This window comes from Symphalangus syndactylus, chromosome 14 (assembly GCF_028878055.3).
Source record: "Symphalangus syndactylus isolate Jambi chromosome 14, NHGRI_mSymSyn1-v2.1_pri, whole genome shotgun sequence".
Classification (NCBI taxonomy): Eukaryota; Metazoa; Chordata; class Mammalia; order Primates; family Hylobatidae; genus Symphalangus; species Symphalangus syndactylus.
This window is the reverse complement of record NC_072436.2, coordinates 76385855-76409639: the sequence shown is the minus strand read 5'-3', so window position 1 is coordinate 76409639 and position 23785 is coordinate 76385855. Positions and strand designations below refer to the sequence as shown.

Here is a 23785-nt window from a genome sequence, read left to right as displayed (position 1 = left end):
GGAGGGTGGAAGAGGGGTGAGGATTGAAAATGTACTAAGAGCCCAGACTTCACCACTATGCACTATATACATGAAGAAATCTGCACCTGTACCCCCTAAATGTATAAAAATCACATTTTTAAAAAAGAGTTACGTTTCTGTGGCATATTTCTGATCACAGAAACATCACCAGACTTATAAATAAAGACCGTAAACACTTATAATATTAAACACTGAAATAAATGTGAGTTATACCTACATTTAAGGAAGATTAATAGAAACAGGATAATTACCAAATTTTGGTGAATCACTGAGTGATGGTAGTCATAGAGGTAGTGGGTTAAATCAAAGAATAAATGTTTGCAAAGTACAAATCGTAAGGAGCATCTTCTCCCACCAATACGGTTCAAAATCAAACAAGGACAAATCTGGTAGGCTTGCTAAGTGCGTTTGTGCTGCATCATTTATTGTTGTGCATTTGTGTGATTATTGAACACTTTTCAGATTTTTATTTTATAATAACTTGTATTCATTCATTCATTTTCCAACCTGCATATTCCAGTTCAGGGTCACAGGTGACTGGAGCCTATGTCAACACCTCAGAGCACAGAGATGGAAACCAGCCCTGGACAGGACACCATCCCATCACAGAGTGCATTCACACATACTCCAATACTCATTCACATGGGGACCATTTAGATGCACCCGTTTACCTGATGTGCACATCTTGGGATGTGGGAGGAAACTTGAGTAGGAGTACTCAGAGAAAACCCAGCAGACATGGGGAGAACATGCAAATGCCACACAGACAGGGGTCCTAGCGCGGAGTCCATTTTTTTTTCTCATCAACGTAATAACAATGTTGAACGAAACAACGTTATCCAGGGACCTGCTGCATTTTAAAACAAATTCATGAATAGTTTACAGATGGATGGAGCAGTTAATAGAGGAGGCCACTTTTCCCCCAAAGCCTTCTTTGATCCTTTGCTCCCCTAGGAAGTAATGGCCACCCTTGAGACTCCCCAGCATTTTCTCCCTATTTTTCTTCTAGCACCTACTGTTTCTTGCCTGGAATTATAGGTCTTTTTGTATATCTCTCTTTCCTATTGAACCCTAAGCTCCTTGAAGGCAGGCTCCATGACTAACTCATACAGCATTCAATAAATATTTATTGAATGAAGGAAGGAATGTATAAAGATGGGTTACAATGATTAAAATCCAAATTTAGATCAAGACAGATCCATACCCAGCACTGGGAATCTGTTTATTCTGTGATTTGATCTGGCTTCTGTTTACAGATCTTAATTAAGTACAGACTTTGAGTTTCTTCCAAATGCCAATAAAACCTTTAGACAAAATATGTTTATCTCGAATTGAATGAAGAAAGAACTAAATATGGCAGAAGATATATTTGTTATTTATGATAATATAAGATAAAAGAAGCAGTTTCATGTAGCTATGTATTAAAGGACACAAACTTGAAAATGGAAATCTATATTTTTGCATGAAATAGTAAAAGAAATTTGGAAAGGATGAACTTCCATGTAAAAATGAACTTCAGAGTCAGGCAGACCTGGCTGCAAATTCCAGCCCTGTCACTTTGCTATATGACCTTGAATAAGTTACTCAGCCTCTCTGATCCTTACTTTCCTAATCCATAAAAATGGGAAGAATTTTTCCTTGCTTCTCTGGATTGGGAAGGATTAAATGAGGTAGCATATGTGAGATCTCCCAGCACTGTCTCTCACGTAAAGTTGGTCCTCCCATGTGTTGGTAAAAATTCTAACAACCACTTATTCAGAGCTTACTATGTGCTGGCACTGGATTAAGCAGGATACAAGTATTATTTTAATTAGTCCTCACAGTAACTTTGAGGATGGTGTTAATATTTTCATTTTGCTCATGAGGAAACTGAGGTCTAGAAAATTAAGTAACTTGCTCAAGGTCACACAGCTAGTTAGAGCTAGGGCTCTAACTAGAAGACTTGATCCCGAGTCTTTATGACATGGAAGTGGAATTCTTTGTTCCTACTGTGCTGCCGAACTTTCTTTCATTATAATTTCTTTGAAACTGGCTGGCACGGTGGCTCTCACACCTGTAATCCCAGCACTTGGGAGGCTGAGGCGGGTGGATTGCCTGAGCTCAGGAGTTTGAGACCGGCCTGGGCGACATGGAAAGACCCTGTCTCTATTTAAAAAAATTTTTTTGTTGTTGAAACTTTGCATAGAAAAGGACTTAAAATTCTAGGGAAAATGCCTTTCAATCACTCACTGCTGTTGCAATCATATATAACAGAATCTGAGAAATATGCAACTTTGAGTAATTGGGAGCTTTTGAAAGTGGGAGAGTAAATAGTAGAAGAATGAATGTTTGAAGACCATATTCATTTTTATTTTAAACACTTACAGGAATAGTGATCTGGTAGAAAATTAATACATTTAATCAAGGCATGCAGAATGTAGAGACTCTTTTTTGTAACACTCATTCCAGTGATGTAGTAGGAAAATATTCCTAAAGGCACAACTCAACTTCCAGAAGACATCTATAGCAATAGCAGCATCAAAAATGTATACGATTTTATAAAATTTGGAAAATTTTCTAAAGATCTTAGGTAAAAAATTTAATATTAGTAAAGTTTTAGAAAGGATTTAGAAAATTTAATATTTTCTAGTAACGTTTTTAGTAAAGTTTTTTTAGAATAAATATAGAATAGGTGTTTGTTGGATTACATGAAGGATGAGGCATAAAATGCCCAATATATTCAGTCATTCAGAATCTGAGGCAGTATCCGGGGCTTAATTAGGAGTTCTGGCATTTCCTAAATCTATTAGTTCCATTAGTTATCCCAACACAAATGTCTAGAAAAGCTTCTACTAAAATATTCAGGTTGATTATTGGAAGCTGTCATTACTGTTCTCTTTGAATGAAAATATTTGAAGGATTTGTTCTAGAAAATGCAATCCAGCCTGGAACTCTGTCTTTAAGGTGGGACTGGCATGGCTAGTCCCTACAAGCTCCCATGATCCAAGTACAGATTTACTGTAGTAAAGAAAAATCTGAGTCAAATGTCTGAAGAACAGGGTGTGATTTAGCTAAAAGTGCCAATTTTGTTACAGCATGTTTGGAAAAGTTGCCCCCGAACCGGCTGTCATGAGTATTTCTTACATTAAAATAATTCCCACTGAACTTTTTGAAAGTAAATAGCTGGTATCCAAGAATCTCCCAAAATAAGTCATTGGAAAGTCTCATGAGGACAGGAATCTTTGTCTTTGGCTCTCACCATAAACCCATGTTGACTGTGAAATGAGAGGGAAATTATCTCTGCCACAGTTCAGCCATACCAGGAGTCTGGCTTTGTGTTTGTTCTTACATTTGAAAGCTTTCCCTTAACAAGCTCTCAAATTCCTGGATGTTATATGAAACATTATTCAAATAAGTTTTGGATGATAACCTTGATATGATCCAACTTGTATGCAGCAAATATAAACCTGCTCCAATATTATTATTGCATCTCCTAAAACTTCCCATGGATTTGAACTCTGGCAGAGATAAAGTGGACCCCAAAATGGTCTCAATTAGACAAATGTTGAATAGAACAATTGCTGCCTCCAGTTGCCCTTGACACAAGTATTTGGTGGGGTGGGGAGGAGGACGGTATTGTTTGCTATTCATGGACAAGCTCTTTTCTTTTTTATTCTGCAGACAATGATAACTAATTAATATTGCAGGGTCCTCAAGGTAGGACACATGGGTCAGGTCCTTTGTACCTGGACTTCTAATCATCTCAGATAAGGAGAAAGAGGAAGGAGCAGTAGCCACCTGCCTTTAATAGAAACATTGTTTGGTTTTCTGGCAGGGCTCTGCCAGTCCACTTTGGCTTGGGTGTGGGGTGTGCAACTTCTCACCAAGAGGTCCTCAGGAAGAGAAAGTCTTGGGAGGAGGGGCAGCATGATAGATGAAACATCAGGTTGAAAAAGTCCAAGTATGTTCATCCTTGGTCTCATCTTTAATGTAAGCAGTTGAGAAATTAAGTTGCTCCTGCTGTGTTAGAGTGCCTCAGTTTCCCCAAACTTAGCCATCAGCAGAGAGTACATGTATATCCTAGGGGCTGCTGCTTGCAGCAGAAGATAATACTTTTGCATGCATCTCTAAGCACAGCGTGAAACGAGTCCCTAGTGGGAGGAAGCATGACCAATGAGTGTCAGATGTTCAGGCTTTCTGTGTGACTCCAGTCAGGGGCAGGGCTGCAGGTAGGATAAGACAGGATTTAGGGAAAGAAAGGAATTTGAAGGCAACCAGAGCTCCAGCTTAACCAACCCCACAGTATAAAATGCATAAAGAGGCAAGTGGGACGGAGGATGAGTGGGAGGCAGTGGGATAAAAGAGTAGGGGTTGGGAGTGGGGAAGATCTTTCCAAGCCATATATGAGAGCTCTTGTTAACTGGTCGGACCACTCACCAGCATGGGTGACCTTGGGCATGTTACTTAACTTTTCTGGGCCTCACTTTCCTCATTTGTAAAATGAGGATGATAAGTCTACCCAGGTCATCAGATTTTTAATGAAGTCCAAATGAATACATGTAAAACATTCAGGTCTGTCCCTGGCAAATAGTAACCGCTCAATAAACATTAGCCTTTATTATCTGTGGCTCAGGCTTGCTCTTACGATGTGGTTTCATTAGTTTACCTGCGGTTTGTACTAAGAGAAGGCTCTTTTGGAACATGCAGAGAGTGTTTTGGAATACCCAGACAGGCTCTAGTGGGTATTACTTCATAGTTTGAATAAAATGTATGCTTGTTCAGGGAAAGCTTGGAGATCCTTAAGAAATGTCTTTAAGAAGGATTACAACTGCTACTAAGTGTAAATTATTTGTCTAATTCAGTGTTTCAAATAAAAAAAACAACAGAAGAAAAGACTTTCCTTACATATGTACTCACTTGATAATATAATAGGACACTTAGGGTCTCCCTCTCTGGTTTGCTCAAAAATAAAAAGGCAATTAAAGAACTTTACAAAACATTCAGTTTCAAAAAGAAAAAAAAAAACAACGCTGAGGCTGTGCATATCTTGAGAGCAGTTCCTTTCTTCTGCAGGAATGCCTTCTCATTAGCTCTTAGTTCAGCCTGCATCTCAGAGTTGGGAGGGTGTTGGTTTGAAACAGACCTCTCTGTACAAATCTGCAAAGAGATATGATCTAAAAACCCACCAGAAGGAGAAAGATGCTATGACCTTCCAAATAACAACACAGTCAAGAACTCAAAGGACCTGAAATTTGACATGTGATCAAGGCCAGCACAGGCTTTTGAGAAACACAGACAAAAGTTATCGTAAAGGTGATGCATTAACGAGTTCAGTAAGAGAAGGAGGGCAATATTGTTTAAAAAATGTATTTTGGATTATTTAAATCATAAGGGAGTGAGGACTTACTTCCTTACGAGATAGCTAACCTGTTTAGGGTTACTCTTAGGTATCTCCTTGCCAGAGTAGTCAAAACAGTTGGTACAAGTTCATTTCAGATATAAACCATAAATAGCATGGAGGCATAATTATTATATCAAAATTACAAATCACAGCAAACAAATTTTTCTACAGACTCAGTTATGGTTTTGGTCAGGAAAAGAATCGGCATATTTTCACTAGAGTCTAGCTTCATAGGGTAACCTAGGGGCGGGACTAGTACTGAAGTTACTAGGAAGTCACTGTTATTTGGTGTTTCTTCTAAAGTCTATCGTCAATATGTCTCTGACAGAAATTAACCCTGCAAAAAGTGCTGTGGAGAACCTGGGTTTTAATCTAGAGTTTTGCAAGTTCATGCACCCGGCAGTGGCCTAAGGAGCAGAAGGAGCAAACTGAAGTGGGTTGTTACTAAATTGTTTGCATTCAACCTTAGTTTTCTTCTTATTAAAAATGTTTTCAGGGCAAATAATTGCTAATGCTTCATAAATAGAAAAAAAAAGTTACAAATCAAATTGCTGTAGTTCATAAGGAAGGAGAGAATTAAAAAGAAAAAGAAGTTGAACTCTATCATTTGAAAGTTTAGGGTCAGAACCTGGGAGCTTGGATCTTGCCGTCAGTGGCAGTGTGATCCTGAATAGATACGTTAGCTTCCCTACATAGGAAGCTGAGTAAGTAACAATCTTTCTGTTACACATTAGGAATACTTTGTGAACATTTCTACTGTGTTTACACAACACAAAATAAAGTGATTGCTGATTATTTAGTTTAGGTGATTGGTGAAGTTGGCAGAATCAGCCAAGACAAGCCTGAGATTCATTGTCCTTGACTTGTCTGCCTTGATTACTTACATGGATCTTAATTAGCCAACGGATTGCAGACTTCCTTTCACTTTGTGCTCAGCATATTTGACAGCAGAGTTGTTTTCCTCCCTGGTGGAAACGAGCAATATTTATATTGCTAAGGTCTAAAAGAAAATTTTTAAAGATGATTAAAAAACTAGAGAGTGGGAAATTTTAGTTTACTGAACCTCTGCGTTTTCCTTTCTCCCAAAGCGTGGCTCCTCATTTCCTTGGGTCACCTGTTTCACTTCTAAACCAATGACTCTCAAATTTGAGGGAGGATCAGACTCACCTGGAGGCTGGGCCCCACCCCCTAGAGTTTCTGATTCAGAGGGTCTGGGGTGGGACCTGAGAATTTGCATTTCTGACAAGTTCCCAGTGATGCCTCTGCTGCTGCTGGTCCAGGCACCACAGTTCAAGACCCACAGATGGAACTGGCCTCCTGTCAGTTTCTGAATCGCCCCCGTGGCCGTGGATCCACCCACAGCCTTCATCTCTGCCTTGGGCTCTTGCTTCCTTCACTGCCTGTCTCCACTTGGATCCCAGGGCTGTCTGGGAGCTCCCAGCTGGGAGCTAACGTGCAGGAGGCCTAATTCCCCACACCCCCTCAAACACATAACTTATATGTTTTTAAATGAAAGGATAGAGAACAAGAGGGAATTACAAGCAGGAGTGAATAATTTGAAACTGAAGCTAAATATAATTGCTCTGGAACACTATTCCTCAACCTTTTTTTTTCCTTATCACCCTTCCCCCAAAGGAGACCTTTAGACATTTTGTTTTCCTAATTGTACTCCACCCCAACCTTTACTCCACTTATGAAATTTAAACTCCACAGATACACTGTATATTTCCTTATTTACTGTGGCCATTTGGAGGGCCACAGGCCATTATAATATCTAAGATTTCGTTCATCCACCGAGAACCAATATTTGCCCCCTTGGAGATGATAACATTCCTATTGACAAATGCATTTTCTAGTCAAGCAAGGTAAAATCAGTAAACAATGGGAACTGTTTATGGGTTCCTCTGTAGGCACACTGCCCTTCTCAACCTTGCTCCAGTGTTACCAAGGCTTCTCTTGTCTCCTCTGTCTGAGAATGGCCTATTCTTCAATTTTCTTAGTGCTGCTTCTCTGCTGCTCTCGTTTTTAGAAAAACTCCATCCCATTCTTTTACCCTCAGGTCTAGAAAGTGATAGAGGAACAATAAAGCCACCTAAGAGATCTACAACTCTCTGTTTTCCTTCTTAGTTCCTTACCAACTGACTTCAGGGATGAAACTCTGCCAAACAGGGAAATTATATTAAAATCAGTACCAGATGCTTCCCTCCTTTTGTCTGACCAGATAGTCTAATGATACCACAACAGCATTGCCCAAGGTCTGAGTTATTCAATCAAGAATAGCCCCATGGGGACTTTATCAGGACAGTCAGTGAGAAGCTCCAACCCTTCAGGAAAGGTCCCCTCAAGGTTTCTTCACTGCCGAGATGTGCAGAAGTTTCTCATTCTCCCTGCAAGCTTTGGATGGGTGAATATGAGAACATCTCCTTCACCTCCCTCTCCCGGCCCACCCCTCCCTCCCCACACACAGACACCACAAACACACATGCAAGCATGCACAAAGAAAAAGCAACAATTCTCAGAGACTGAATAGAAACCTTTTTTTTTTTTCTAAATACAACTGGGAGTATTTGTCCAAATTCCTGTGCCCACAAGGGAGATAGACTTTCACATTTTTTATGCAGAACACTTTCATTTCCTTTCTCCTGTTGCAGATAATACCCTAACTCCTGCTGTGAGAAGCCCATTAGAACACCTTGCCAAACAACAGAACCCTCTACCCCAACTAGAACTGGAGCTGGAAATTAGAGCTTTTTCTTCACTTGGGGTCATTATTTCCTTTAGTGAGCTCTAAAGTAGAAGAGGAAGCTTAGGCCTTGTTGGCCTCCTGCCCACAGTAAACACCTGGAGAGATAATGGCAGGTGGTGTGCTGGGAGAGTGCTGTGCTGCTGGTCACATTGTTTAAAAAATGGAAGTCTGTTTTATTAGGATGGTATATGTACTTTTGTGCCTCTTCTAAATGGAAAAATGGAAGAAATATCACTTAATTCACTGGATAAGATCTTATATCTAGCACAGTTGATGGATTACCAGCCAAGACTCAAAAGAGGCAGATGGCAAATGCTTGGGCTGAAAATCGTATCTCTAGCAGATCGGAAACGGTGGCTCTATTACAATAGCGTCAACCTGCCATGTTAGTGACTCCTACTTCCAGGCCTGGGAAAGATGGTAAAGGTATCCTAATCGAGCCTGCTCATCTATGCTGAGGAGTGAGATCCAGAGGGGCATAACATAGTTTGTCCAGGGTCAGCCAGGTGAAACGGAAAAGAGCCAGAGCTCAAAACTAAGATCTTCTGATTCCTACCTGGATGGATCCTTCCTTCCTTTCTTTCTTTCTTTCTTTCTTTCTTTCTTTCTTTCTTTCTTTCTTTCTCTCTCTCTCTCTCTCTCTATCTCTTTCTTTCTTTCTTTCTTTCTTTCTTTCTTTCTTTCTTTCTTTCTTTCTTTCTTTCTTTCTTTCTTTCTTTCTCTTTCCCCCTTTCTCCTTTTCTCTCTCTCTCTCTCTTTCACAGGGTCTTGCTTGCTCTGTTGCCCAGGCTGGAGTGCAGTGGTGAGATCTCAGCCTTCTGCAACCTCTCCCTCTTGGGCTCAGGCGATCCTCCCACCTCAGCTTCCCAAGTAGCTGGGACTACAGGCGCACACCACTTATGCTCAGCTAATTTTTTTCTTTATTTTTTGTAGAGATGGGGTTTTGCTATGTTGCCCAGGCTGCTGGATGGTTCTTTCTACCACACCAGGACACTTCCTCCATTTCCTTCTTCCTTTGTGGTAAAGTCAGGATTATGGTTTCTTCACAGATATTACTGAGATGTGTTAAATCTACAATAGAAAAATCTGAAAGGTCTGTCTGGGTTTAGGCTCCAATTTCCTGAAGAATTAAAAGAAGCAGGATGAGCTTTTTGGCTTATGAATTGGAGTGGGGATAGGAGAGACCAAAAAGGAGAGCCAGAGGTTTAGGACAGCTTTCCTATGTTTTCAAGAGCCTCAGAGTGAGAACCCCAAGACATCTTCCTATGGCTGCCGCATGACCAACATGGAAACTAAGTAAGGAGAAAAGGAAGCTAGGGGTGAGGGCAGGACAGATTTCCCTTTCCTTCTCGAGTTCCTCTTCTATCATGTGAAACTCTAGAAGCAAGATTCAATGACATCAGCATCTTCGGTGAAAAGGCAGACAGAAGTGGAGGGGTTACGAGAGAGGAATTAGCGACCTTGACGTGCCTGACCTAATGAATGCAACGTAGGCATCCCACAGCTTACTTAGTGGAGGCACCATCTGAAGGTGGCCTCAGTTGCAGGGTTTGAGCCCAGATTAAGCTGTAACTTGACCTAATTCAAAATAAGAAAAAAATAGTAAGCTTTGATTATGTGCCAGGTAAGTGTTGTAGGAAATAGAAAGACAAATATGACATGGATTCTGATTTCAAGGGGTTTATTATTACATAGGAGAGAGAGAGAGAGCTGTATACAAACCACTAAGATACAAGGCAGAATGTGACTGTGCTATTAATAAGTTAAAAACAAAGTTCTCTAGAAGCCTGAGGCTATGGCTGCAAATGAGCTCTCAGCCAGTATCCTGTGCATTTGGGCCACCATCAGATGTTAAAGAAGGCAGAAGTGAAGGGCCTATGCTAGGCAGTAGTTGGAAGTAGTTGGGGAATTTGGTGATAGAGAGGTTTTCTGTTGACTGAAGAAGCAGCTACTTCTCAGTAGTCATTTGTCATCACTGAGGTCAATTTTCAATTTTAGTTTATGTATTTGCATTCCTAGTTTTGGTGAAATCCCTCTTCCTACTCACAAATTTGTGCTTGTAAATGACCAGTTATTCTTTTCACTTGGGCAGTTAAGCAACAAAAGGATTGCATGTGCAAATTCAGGGGTTTGGAGACAAACACAGCGGTGTTAGTGGTTGCGTAACCCCAAACTGGGAAATGGAAAAACTAAGAGACAACTGTGAAAATCATTACTAATGTTTTCTTTCTGAACTATCAAGAAATAAAATTATTTATTTGGTTTTTGGGACATGATAGATGGGGTAGAAAGTTTCCTTAGACAAAGGACATGGTGATTTTCTTTTCTTCTTTTTTTTGAGATGGAGTTTTGCTTTTGTTGCCCAGGCTGGAGTGCAATGGCGCGATCTCGACTCACTGCAACCTCTGCCTCCTGGGTTCAAGCGATTCTCCTGCCTCAGCCTCCCAAGTAGCTGAGATTACAGGCATGCACCACAACGCCTGGCTAATTTTGTATTTTTAGTAGAGATGGGGTTTCTCCATGTTGGTCAGGCTGGTCTCGAACTCCCAACCTCAGGTGATCCACCCGCCTCAGCCTCCCAAAGTGCTGGGATTACAGGCGTGAGTCACTGCGCCTGACCAGGACATGAGGATTTTCTAAGTCGCTTATGCCTTGTTATTTGACTCAGTAGGGTCTACATTAAAAATGAAAAAATACAACAACAACAACAAAAACCCAAATAACAAGATCTGGAATATTTTTGGCCATTCCATTTCAGTATAAATGGGTCTAGAAATAAAGCCTAGGCACACCCCGGATAGCCAGTTTGAGGTTTTGTATGGCAGAGATGGCCAATGATTCATCAAAACTTTACCCTCTTCTTTTCGTAGTGGAGTTATTGCTGAAAGGTGGCTTCTAAGATGGAGGCTACATTTTTTAGCATGTCCTACCTTCCTGACTCCTTGCATCCAGGTGGTCATCGATAAAATGTGACAGAAGGTGTGCATGGCTCTTTTTCTAGGCCCAGACTTTTAAGAAGTGAGTGGAGGCATCTTCATTTTCTCTTCCCCATCTGCTGGCTGAATGCAGATGGGTGGAACCACAAGACGGAAGTAGCCCGGGTTTTTTAATAATCACACGAAGGAAAGCTGCCTACAAACCAGGCGCACTTGCATTGAAGTATTACGTGAATGAGAAACAAAATTCTAGTTTTAGGTAAATTGTATCTGCTACCTGTAGAGCTACAGGGGTCTTCTGTGGTGAGCTTCTCTGGAGGAAGAGCATCCTTCCTGTCCACTGATGTTGGGCTTGGTCATCTGACGTGCTTTGGCTAGTGGAATGTGAGCAGACGTGATGTAGACCACATTCCAGCAGAAGCTTCAAGAGCTATTGCATGACTCCACCATGATCCTTTCTCCTGTTCTAGAACAGCATTTAGCCTGAATCCCATATACAGAAGGGGCATTTAGGCTGGATCCCAGATAAAGAAGACAAGTGGAGCAGAGGGGCGACTGATACGTAGCCAACATATTCCATATCAAAACATAAACCTTTGCGGTTGATATGGGGATTGCTTGTCACAGGAGAATAACCTAGCAAAAGCTGACCAACAGATTGTGCTAAACCACTGACATTTTAGTAGTTATCTAGGCTAGCATTTGGTGTTACCCTACCAAACTGGAAGGATTAAGTGTGTGGTAAACTGGGGAGTGGGTAGCAGTGAACAAGATATTACAAAACATTTTTGTTTTTAAGTACAATTAAATGCAAAATACTCTAATGGAATTAAAATCATAGTAAACCAGCCTGAGCAACATGGCGAGACCCTATCTCTACCAAAAAATACAAAAAAATTAGCCAAGTGTGGTGGCACACACTTGTAGTCCCAGGTGCTCAGGAGGATGAGGTGGGAGGATCACTTGAGCCCAGGAGGTTGAGGCTGCAGTGAGCCCGGATTGTGCTACTGCATTCCAGCCTGGGCTATAAATGTGACCTTGTCTCAAAAAAATTATTAAATATTAATTGACAAATCACAACCTGGTAAAACTGCAGACCAATAAATTCATTTTCAAACACAAATTGAATAATGCAACATTAAGGTAATGGACCACTCTCTGGCTCCATGGAGCTATCTGACTTCTGCCAATTGAAAGTTCTTGGCAGAATCTGAAGAAGTAGGTGGATTCATGCCTAAAGATAGAGATGATCCTATAAAGATTCCTCTGTTTCTGCAACCCCAGTACAACCTGACTGTGCCCACAACCCCCTTCATGGAATGTCACAGGAGAAGGTTACCAGAAGGGTGCAGATAGGCTGAGGCAACAAAGATGCATTTAAACTTGTCATTTTTGCATGAGACTGAACCCTTCACAGGTACTAACTATTGAAGAAAAGGGCAGGGTCATTTTGGAGCTCCAGGACACTTGGAGATGGCATACCTGGTGAGTGTCTGGAGATGGGATGTGGGAAGGGGTAGAAAGAAAAGCTTATGATGGAACCAAAGTGATACAACTGCCCAGAGGCTCTAATCAGCTAATACCTGGGGACCTTGGGCAGGTTACTCTTATCCCTCACTTGATCAACAGGATGGTTATGAGTAAGAGATGAGCAATTTAAAAAAATAATTTAAAAATGTTGTCATAAGAAAAAAAAAGAAAATATGCTCTGGTAGGTTGAAAAAAAGTCTGTCGTATTGTTTTTTTTTTTTTTTTTCCTTTATTTCATTATGACCAGGGAATTTATTTCCACAAACAATAAGTTTATAAAAAATAGTGAAGACATAAAGACAGTTATTCATAAGCTAGAGAATAATAATGTCCTTGATGATGTCTGATTGAGTTGCAGAAGGCACGAGTTTGCCACCAACAGCTCAGTCACCTCCATGCTCTCCACCACAGGAGTGTGGGATGAGGGGGTCTTGTCACACGCGGTGCTACCCAGATCTTTTAAAAATCTAGTTGGCTCTGTCACATCATACTCTGGCTGTGGTTTCACTTGGGTGACACTGGCCATTCATTCAACATATTCCATTTGGCAGATATCTTCCATTTTTACCCTAGTGACAGTCTTTTACAATTACTTAACTTGGCAGCCTCTTTGCGATGTTAATGGATGTTTTCTAAACAGGAAAGGTGGATGGTGACAAGGACCTGGCTTAGCTCCTCACTGCATATCATATCACATCCCATTTTGGCTGATCATCAAAAACACTCCCGAACCACGCCATCAGCTCCAAACTTTATTTGAAGAAATTTATGTGGAAAGTTAACTATATTATTATGAGACTAGTCTTAATTTCTTCCTTGTTTTATTAAGAAATTAAATGTGTGAAAATTAGGAGGTTAGTGTATCATGGGAGTTGAAACCGTGGCAGCAGCATGTAAAGTCTATGTCTGGGAATGGTTGAGGCCAAGAGTCAGACTGTGCAATGCTTAGTATTGCGGACTTCAGGGAATAAAATGGATATAAAGATAACTAGGATGCCAGGCACAGTGGCTGACTCCTATAATCCCAGCACTTTGGGAGGCCAAGGCAGGTGGATCACTTGAGGTCAGGAGTTCGAGACTAGCCTGGCCAGCATGGTGAAACCCTGTCTCTTCTAAAGAAAACCACAAAATTAGCCGGGTGAGGTGGCAGGTGTCTGTAATCACAACCTCTCAGGAGGCGGAGGCATGAAAATCGTTTGAGGCTGAGGCACGAAAATTGCTTGAACTCGGGAGGTGGAGGTTGCAGTGAGCCTAGATTGCCACTGCACTCCAGTCTGGGCAATAGAGTGAGACTCCGTCTGAAAAAAAAAAAAAAAAGATAACTAGGCAATAACTTTTGCCCCTTTCTTTCTGTTCTTTCACTTGTAAGGTAGTTAATAAAGTCCATTTAGTTACTACCAAAAATGCATTTAAAAGTGTTAAACTACAGCCAAAGATCTATTCTCTTAAAATGCATTGAAATGTTTTAAAATACAGCAAAATATTTATTTTTTTTAAAATACCAAATATTGGTGTCAACATAGCACAATTATTGTAATTCAAACTTTGAATTTTGTTGAAAGTGTTTTTGCATTTGTATTACTATTATGTACTTCCAGCCTGACCTTTCTCTTTTCCTAGAAGAGCAAATTGGAGTTAGAGGTGACAGAAGTGGCAGAACAGGAGGCTATAAAATTGATGAAGAGCCTGTAGGGACACAAGAAACTAAATATTGATCTTTGTTCTTTCAGTGAGGACTCTTGCGTTTCTAAGGATGTCATTACAGCCATGGCAGTATTGGTTCATCCGATCTGCTATTCAGCTGTGGTTGCTTTCAGCATTGAAAGGACGCTTTGTTCATGGGGTCAGCTGACGACCAGGGAGTTTTCTAAAGTGAGACTTATAGTTAGAAAATTCCTCTCCATGTGTTATGTGAGATATTTGGGGTATGTAGGACTGTGAGGTAAGGAATACAGTTTGCTTTAAAAAATGACACAACTAAAAAAGATGGCATAGCTTATACATTCAAATTAGTGTTATTCTTCCAGGAATCATAGTGGGAGACATGAACTTATCCTAGTAAAGAAACCATTTTGCAAAGCATTTTGGAACTCTTTATCTTAGAGTTGCCTTCAGAACTAAGGTTAGGGTCTGTAGACCACTTGGGACTAAATACTTAGTGTTTTACTTCAATTTTTAGCTACGACATAGAAGGTTGATTACTTATTTTTCTCCCTTCTAGATTTAACTCCAAATAACTTGGGATATTTAAAAAAATTAAATCTATTCATTTACTCATTCATCCATAGATTCATTTTTTCAATAAGTACTCTTTGAATGCCCCTGCATGTCAGGCTCTGTGTTAGAAGTTGAGGATTCTGTGATGCGTAAGACAGAAACAGTTCCTGCTCTCTTGGAGCTGATATAATAAGAAAGACAGACCAAAACCACCCCCGTCACAACATCTAACAAACAAATTAATAAAACAATTCAGAGTTGGGATAAGAGGTATGAAGGCAACAGATAAGGGACTGAGCTAGAGAAATAACAAGAAGAGAAAGGTAGGCTGGGTTGGAATGGGAATGGTGACATTTAAGCACAAATTCAACCTTAAAGGAGGTATCTTTGCCACCACTGGGAGTATTTACATGAATAAACTTTAATTTCGAAGGACGAATTTTTCCATTGTGTAGATATCTTTCTTTCTTTGCAACTGAGACGGAGTCTCGCTCTGTCGCCCAGGCTAGAGTGCAGTGGCGCTATCTAGGCTCACTGCAAACTCTGCCTCCCGAGTTCATGCCATTCTCCTGCCTCAGCCTCCCAAGTAGCTGGGACTACAGGCGCCCGCCACCACGCCTGGCTAATTTTTTGTATTTTTAGTAGAGACGGGGTTTCACCGTTTTAGCCAGGATGGTCTCGATCTCCTGACCTCGTGATCTGCCTGCCTCGGCCTCCCAAAGTGCTGGGATTACAGGTGGGAGCCACTGCACCCGGTCTGGGGTGAAATTTTGAAGCTATGTGAATTTCCTGTTTTCTGACATTTTAATGCCAAAAGATTTACCCAGTTTCATTGAGACTAAGTCATAGAACCGTGACTGTGGTAGGAAGCTATATCTCCTATTCTCAGTCTCATGTACTTCCACCCGGCCACACTTGTCCCATTCATAGTACATGCACATTTCCGGAAAGTTTTGGAGAAGTCAGGGTGCTAAGAAAATCTGGGTGCTATTTAGACCTTTATAGTTTATTAAATGAATAAGAAAAGTTTCATTAGAAGTTCTTATTTTGTGGGAAATAATTAGATTTCCGTTGATGTGGCTAAGGAATAAATGGCAATACTACTAGATAAGTAAATTATTGCTATTGTTACTCAAAAGAAACAGATGTATGGCCAAGTTTCCTGCCCCCAGATAGTCTTAAAGAAGTTTGGATCCTGTTTCCTTTGCCCTTTGTCACTTTGAATGCCAGTGTAGATTTACTGGATAAAGACTCTATGCTGGGCATAAGTAAAAATATCTTTCTTTAGAATCATTAACCATAACTTTATATCAGGTGGATTAATGTTCACTTTTATTTTTTAAACCAGGCCAGACGTGGTGGCTCACGCCTGTAATCCCAGCACTTTGGGAGGCCGAGGTGGGTGGATCACTTGAGGTCAGATGGAGACCAGCCTGGCCAACTTCGTGAAATCCTATCTCTAATAAAAATACAAAAAATTAGTTGGGCGTGGTGGTGTGCACCTGTAGTCCCAGCTTCTCAGGAGGCTGAGGCACGAGAATTGCTTGAACCTGGGAGGTGGAGGTTGCAGTGGGCCGAGATCATGCCATTGCACTCCAGCCTGGGTGACAGAGCAAGACCTTGTCAAAAAAAAAAAAAAAAAAAAAAAAAACCACGCACACATGGTGGTGGCTTTTATGTGAATCAAATCCCTTTTACTGAGTCTTTCTAACCCTTAGGAGTTGTCCCAAAGACTTCCTGTGGCAATGTAGTCTGTGGGGTAATTGTATTAGGATAATAGGGTTGAAACATTTCATAATTTAATGAGTTTGTGGATTTCTTATTCCCAGAATTAAAAAGAACCTCTATGAATGTCAAATTTAGTAATTATCAAACTGAACAGAATTTGGCTCTATTTAATCAACTGGCACACACTCTGTAGGTAACAGCATGATTTGGTATTTATAAAGAGCCTATTCCCCCTGCTCCTACCCTTAGACACCAGAAATTCATTAAATGTAAAGCCTTACATAATTCTGTAAATAAACTCACTTATCTGGAATGTTCCTAGCCTCAAATTAGGTATTAAAGAAGAGATATCATTCTTTTGGGACAGGCCTTCGGCTTTCCCTAAAATGTAGTGGCTAGGTGTGGCCCAGAATACAAACTGGCTAGAGTTTGATGGAATTTAATGAATAACAACAACAACGATAATAAAACGCCAAGTCTCCTTGGTGTGAAAGCAATAAACAATTGAATTCTTGGGAAAGAGACGAAAATAGGATCTAGTCCTTAAGTGGCCTAAGGCCTAGCAGATTCCTTCTGGCCTTAGGTTACATACATTTGGGTTGATTTGGATTAGAAACATGAAAGTACAAATTTTGCCTTTAATTACATATTTTTTCGGTAGTACTCTTGCTAAATGTCCAAAGAAATATAGAGCTAGACAATAATAATAGCTTAGATTCATGTCGCAAGTGTTTTACATGGATATCTTTTAACCCTCACAAATAACCCTAGAAGGGATACTATTATTATTTTCCCCTTTGAAAGATGAAGAAACTGGGATCCAGATATGCTAGGCAACATCCTGTAGAATAATCTGGCTGCAAACCCAAACAAACAGAATGACTACAGAGTCTGAGATGATAAGGACAGGTAATACTATCTCCCAAACTCTGCTGCCTCTCCACTAAGGGGTAGCAGATTGATAGCAAGACCTTTTCATAGGAGGATCACTCAGTGCTTTGCTTAAATGTAATGATAACTTCCCCCACCAATCCTTTGGTATGGTTTATAGTTTTTTTTTTGTTTTTGAGACAGAATCTCGCTCTGTCACCCAGGGGCTGGAGTGCAGTGGTGCGATCTCGGCTCACTGCAACCTCCACCTCCCATATTCACGCGATTCTCCTGCCTCAGCCTCCCAAGTAGCTGGGATTAAAGGCATGCTCCACCACGCCCAGCTATTTTTTTGTATTTTTAGTAGAGATGGGGTTTCGGTGTGTTGGCCAGGCTGGTCTCAAACTCCTGGCCTCAAGTGATCCTCCTGCCTTGGCTTCCCAAAGTGCTGGGATTCCAGGTATGAGCCACCGTACCTGGCAGACTGGAGTGCAGTGATGCCATCTCGGCTCACTGCAACCTCTGTGTCCCAAGTTCAAGGGATTCTCATACCTAAGCCTCCCGAGTAGCTGGGATTACAGGTGTGAGCCACTGCACCCTGCCTGGTGTGGTTTAAAAACCAAGAACTGGGCTGGATGCCGTGGCTCATGTCTGTAATCCCAGCACTTTGGGAGGCCAAGATGGGTGGATCACTTGAGGTCAGGAGTTTGAGACCAGCCTAGCCAACATGACGAAATCCTGTCTCTACTAAAAAAAAAAAAACAAAAACAAAAAAAACAATTAGCTGGGCATGGTGGTGAGCACCTGTAATCCCAGCTTCTTGGGAGGCTGAGGCAGGAGAGTCACTTGAACCCAGGAGGTGGAGGTAGCAGTGAGCCAAGGTCACACCACTGCACTCCAGCCTGGGTAACAGAGCGAGACTCCACCTAAAAACAAAACAAAACAAAACACAACAAACGAACAAATAAACAAAACCAAAAACTGACTAGAGGCCCATCAAATGGAAAAATGATTTGTGTTAAGGCATTTCTTGCAAAACTGGCAGATAGGGGCAGAAAGAGAAGAGGCTCTTACCTTCACTTCTGGGACTTCGCCAATGGCCAGTGCTCTTCTAAACTCCACATAGTGAAAGACAAATAGTATTTTTTCCAGCAGTGGGCTCATTTGCTACTCCTTCTGTGTTTCTCCCTAGGGGCCAAAATTCCTGGCAAAGAAAAATGAAACCAGGATCATAGCCATAGAAATCAGATTATAAAATTGCTTCCTATCTGAATTCATATTCTAACCTTTCTTTAGTGCTTTCATAAACCATCCCAGACTGATAGAATTATCTTTTTTATGACTCATGGATATATTTTACTTTGCCATTTTTATCCTCTTTACTTTGAGGGAGAAGATCAGATGATGAAGAAGATTCACCCTGTAGTGCTACATAAGATTTTATTTTACCCTAACATTTGGACTATGGATCTAAAAAAAGAAATATGTTCAGCTTAGTATTATGTATAAGAAATACTTTTCAAAGTTTTACAAAAACATAATCCAATGATGAAATTTATTCATTTAAAAAGCATTTGTTGAATTCTTTCTAGGTGTCAAGCACTGCAGTCGATTCTGAAGATACAAAAATAAACAAAACATTCCTGCCCTCAAGACACTTACACTCTTATGTGTAACATTGTGTGACCATTCATCTGGGCCTTCCTGAGACAGTCTTGGTTTATACCTGTTTTCCCAATGTAAGTATAAATAGCACCCCCTTTCACTCTCAAGTGTTCCTTTTTAGATGATAAATTATATATACCCTAGTAATAATATTTCCCACTAGATGATGTTTTTAAAATACTTGTAATTCTTGAATATAAATAAAAAGTACAAACAGCAAAGGACCAAAAATGTACTTGACACTCTGTTTTCATTTTGGAATCACTATTTCTGTCACTGAGCGTCAGTTTAAGTCAGCTCACTGGGAAAATGTGAACTTGGTTCACATTATTTTTGTTGTGGTTTTACATTGTTTTACAAAATGCAGCTGCTATCCAATCTCTATAGGGAGGAAGAAATGAATGGCATGAAAACTTAAGAAGATGAGAGAATACTGCAATAAATGGAGATCATAGTATGTATCATATCACATACTCAACTCCAGTTTTGGTACAGACCAAAGATGAATAGGGCACAGAGGTCTTTAAGGGCAAAAGCAGTGTCAGGTAGAGCAGCCAAAGCAATGGCTGAAGGCAGTTGTTGTCAAGGACCTCTGATCTTAGAATTCAACTTGGCATGTGGCTTTCCCTCAGACTCTGGTTTCTACTCCATTTCTAAAAACACTCAACTCAATGGTTTTTAAAACTATCCGCGATGTACTTTTGTGAAAGGTTGGTGTTTGCAGAACTTCTCATTACACATCATTCTGTGTACTGTTGTCTGAATATGTATACGTATGTATTTTGATATTGAAGACAGACTATTTTTAGTTTCCTTTGGATATGTTTGGAGAAACTCCTAACTGTTGCTATGCTGCTATGGAAACGGTATCCACGTATACTGACATGTTTACAATTGCTTAAAACACTATAAACTTTCCAGGTCAAAGGCAAACAGCTTACTTCTATCAAAGTTGCTCCATGCTTTCCTTTTTTTTATTAGTTTATTTATTACTCTCAGCCCCATGTTGGAATCTGTTTCATCTGTGCCTGCATTAAAGAGATTTTTTTTTTTTTTTGCTGACCTGCATATTCGTTTAATTGATTTCACATTCACAACTATAGTGGCGCTGACAGCCAGTGAAAAATTTTCCCTGAAATAAAAAATATTCCTTGTTAGGAGTTAAGAATTGAATACCTGCTAGTTTCTCAGATGAAAAATGGAAAGAATACTTCTTTAGAGTATGTTGACAATCTACCTAGAATTTTCAAGTGTAGGAGACTTTGAAAGTAGCTTAAATGTAATGATTGTAATTATTATTTGTGTATACAAAATGAATTCCCAATTGCTAGGAAACTTGCAAATCTAAAAAGGAGGTTTATTGCTTTTTTTCAAGCATAGGAAAAACTAGGTGGCTGACAATCTTTACAATTTTTGGAGAAAAGAATCTTAACAAAACCACAGGAAAGAAAGTGAATAAGAACCTGTTTGTTTGAAGACATCAGAAAAGTGGTTTTTGTCAGGGCTGTTTTCTAGGAGTCAAAAAATATTTGAAAGTAGAATCTATAATTGTGACTCATACAGCAGTGGGTCCTGATTACATAAAAAAGGCATACACGCTCTAGTAGAGCATATTTTTTAATAGAATTTTAAACTCAGAGTACTTTCTCCTTTAAAATCTCTTTTCCAAAATTTGATACCTATTTTGCATAAGCATACAGTAGAACAAATTTAGGCTATCATGATGGAGTCTACTTTCCTCTCCCTTCTACTGAAATCTCCTTTTTGTCATCTTCTTGAAATGGTCATTTTAAGTCACACATAAAAAACAAAACAAAACACCAAATAGAAGTTCTATGGGAATGGAAATGATTCACGGAGAGCTGGTTGCAGCAGGGAACTGGGCCTCGCTTGCATCTGGAGGTCAGGGCTCTGTAGAGCCAGTACTTCCCCCTGACCCAGGCCCCTTTCCAGCAGTGTTTATATGCTTTCTCTGCTTCAGCTGATCAGAGGATATTCCATTCTAAGCCTTTCATGGGACAATGTTTATGTGATTTTTTTTCTTCTTCTCTGTGGGGAGGATTCCTCCCTGTCTCTTGGAGCTTAGCAGCACTAAGAAATGTCATCCTAAGGTCACATTTAGATTAAAACCCAGTAAACCTGATGGACTTGTTATAGCAAGTGACTGTGAGGGACATGCACAGTATGATGACTGTGGCTTGCTAGTCTACCAGGGGGACAGGAGCTAGGGTGGGTCACAGGAGGTCCTAACGGGGAGGCGAATCTGCTTTAGCAGCAGCTCATGTCAAGAGGCTGGGTGTTGCGGCATTAATTCTCCTGGGTTGGGAGCCTGGGCAGGGTGGGTGTCAAGTGGCTCTGGCAACTGGACCCCTTCGGGGTTACCCTCAGGATCAGGATGAAAAGGAGGAAGTCAGGCAGGAGCAGCAGCGCGGTTCACGCAGAGAGCACCCCGGGCAGCCACAAACTGGCTTGCTCCGTTCAGATTTCTCTTAAACAGCAGTTTTCCGTTTCTGTTCTATGGCCTCTGAGGGAATTTCCCAAATTAACCTTCACTAAGCTTTCCCGAGGGACTGTTTTTGAGGGCTGATGGGGGAATTTCCCCCTTTTGACCACACTGTTGCCCAGAGACTTATTGCTGCTCTTCATCTGGGGATTTTCTCACTGGCATTTTGCTACTTCCTGTTTCCCAAGAGTCTCTGCTCTCTGGGAACTGAAGAGTTATCAAGAGAAGGGGACAAACAGCCTTTAGGAAAAAGGGGAGGAGGGTATATTTAATACAGTGGTGCTTTTCTTCCTCTCCTTTAGTTTTTTGCTACAGTAACTTTGGATTTGAAAATCAGGCCCAGGGAGCTTGCTGAGAGCTTTGGATTCATTACTCTAAGCATTCCACAGGAACTTGAGTTGTACGGTGTAATCACAAATCACATAAATGATTGGTTTATTAGAATATCTTTCCTCTATTTGGGATGGATAGAAACTCCTGTGTTAAAAGAAACCACTAAAGAAATCATTACTCCTTTTACTTAGTGAAAATGCACTACCACTTGAATGTTTCCTGTGTGTCAGCCATGGCACTGGGGCTTTGCATACATTTCTCGTTTGATGCTAGCAACAACCTGGAGGAATAGGGCTTATTCAGACTCATTTAATAGATAAGCAAACCAAGCCTTGAAGATGCTCTGAGAAGTTAACTGACAACCACATTTTCCTGGCTGGTATTAAGCAAAGCTCCAATTCTGTGGATTCCTAAAGCCTATGCTCATATTTACTCAGCTATAAATTTGTATTGAATTGGGGATTTGTTTCATGGGTCTTTTAGGTGCTATTACCAGGAAAGCAGCGGGAGAGACCCCGAGAAGAAGTAGATCCCCAAAACCAGAGGCGAAAATATTTTAGGGAGCAGTATTGATAGTCCTTGGCTTAACCCTGTGCACTTGCCAGGCCCTTTTGCCGTGTCACCTGGAAAAAGCTGCTGACTTGAAAGGTGACAGGAATAAATATATAAAAGAAACTTCAACTGAACCAATTCATTAGTTCTTTCTCTGAGAGAACCTTCCCACCTAACCACTGCTGTCACCTTGCTACTTCCTACCCTAGCTTTGTACATTTTATCAAGGGTATTAGAAATAATTCCCCTGGGGACAGGTCTCAGAATCTCTCTGGCCCTGCTCTGTGGAAGTTGACATCTAGAGAAAATAATGTTCTGGAATTGTTCTACCTCCTTGACTCTTGATGCTCTTAAGCCAGTTGAGTGTCTGTGCATGCATGTGTGCACGTGTGTCTGTGTTCTTGTGGTATGAGGTTCTCAGGGGGATGGATTATTAGCCACAGTTGACCTTTGCAAAGTTCTCCAAGTATTAAATATTTTCACTTCCACTGGAGGAGTGATCAGCATACACGAGGGTGCTGGAAGCAGCATGGGGAGTGACCTGGCTGTTCCTGGGAGTTCCTGAGGAAAGGGGGTGCAAAATCTGCATTGGTGCCCCCTGCTTCCTGCACACTTTGCAGCAGCTCTTCCTCTCCAGGGTCTGTCTAGGAGGGCTCATAGCTGTATCGTCTTCATCCACATAGTGAACTCTGATAACCACCAAATGTTGAGAGTTGACTAGTTGCCTAATAGTTTACCTGCATTGACTTAACTTGATCCTCACCCATGAAGGTAGGCAAAATGATTCTGTTTAAAACAAAACAAAACAAAATAAAACAAAAACAGTGAGAAGACCAAGGCCCTGGAGGGTTAAAATGGCCCAAACCTGCCGGCCGGGTGCGGTGGCTCACGCCTGTAATCCCAGCACTTTGGGAGGCCGAGGCGGGCGGATCACGAGGTCAGGAGATCGAGACCTTCCTGGCTAACATGGTGAAACCCTGTCTCTACTAAAAATACAAAAAATTAGCCAGGCATGGTGGTGGGCACCTGTAGTCCCAGCTACTCGGGAGGCTGAGGCAGGAGAATGGAGTGCACCTGGGAGGTGGAGCTTGCAGTGAGCCAAGATCATGCCACTGCACTCCAGCCTGGGTGACAGAGTGAGACTCCATCTCGAAAAAAACAAACAAACAAACAAACAAACAAAAATAGCCCAAACCTACCTAACTAGTAAGTCAAGGGGTTGAGATTCAAATATTGGTTGGTCTGATTCATAGTTGTAGCTTTATTATGGCCGGGGATAGGTGAGTGGAGTAAATCTAATTTAT

General features: G+C 40.9%; 2 long non-coding RNA genes across 16 annotated transcripts in view; one reads left to right on the top strand and one right to left on the bottom strand.

Moving 5' to 3' along the window:
- The window catches only part of LOC129462706 (uncharacterized), a 152939-nt gene that overhangs the window by 39232 nt on the left and 89922 nt on the right, over positions 1–23785 (top strand). For 14 of the 15 annotated variants that reach the window (XR_010115689.1, XR_010115696.1, XR_010115692.1 and 11 more), the window contains one exon: positions 19021–19167. This is a non-coding gene — a long non-coding RNA (uncharacterized lncRNA). Of the gene's footprint in view, positions 1–5729; positions 5835–19020; positions 19168–23785 lie in introns of all 15 variants that reach the window. The other variant, XR_010115697.1, reaches the window with a different exon arrangement.
- On the bottom strand, positions 2349–22745 carry LOC129462709 (uncharacterized). Its single transcript, XR_008650926.1, has 6 exons — positions 20557–22745; positions 20270–20365; positions 18503–18632; positions 9623–9725; positions 6286–6401; positions 2349–3018 (listed from the first exon to the last, which is right to left on the bottom strand). It is a non-coding gene; the product is annotated as an uncharacterized lncRNA (long non-coding RNA).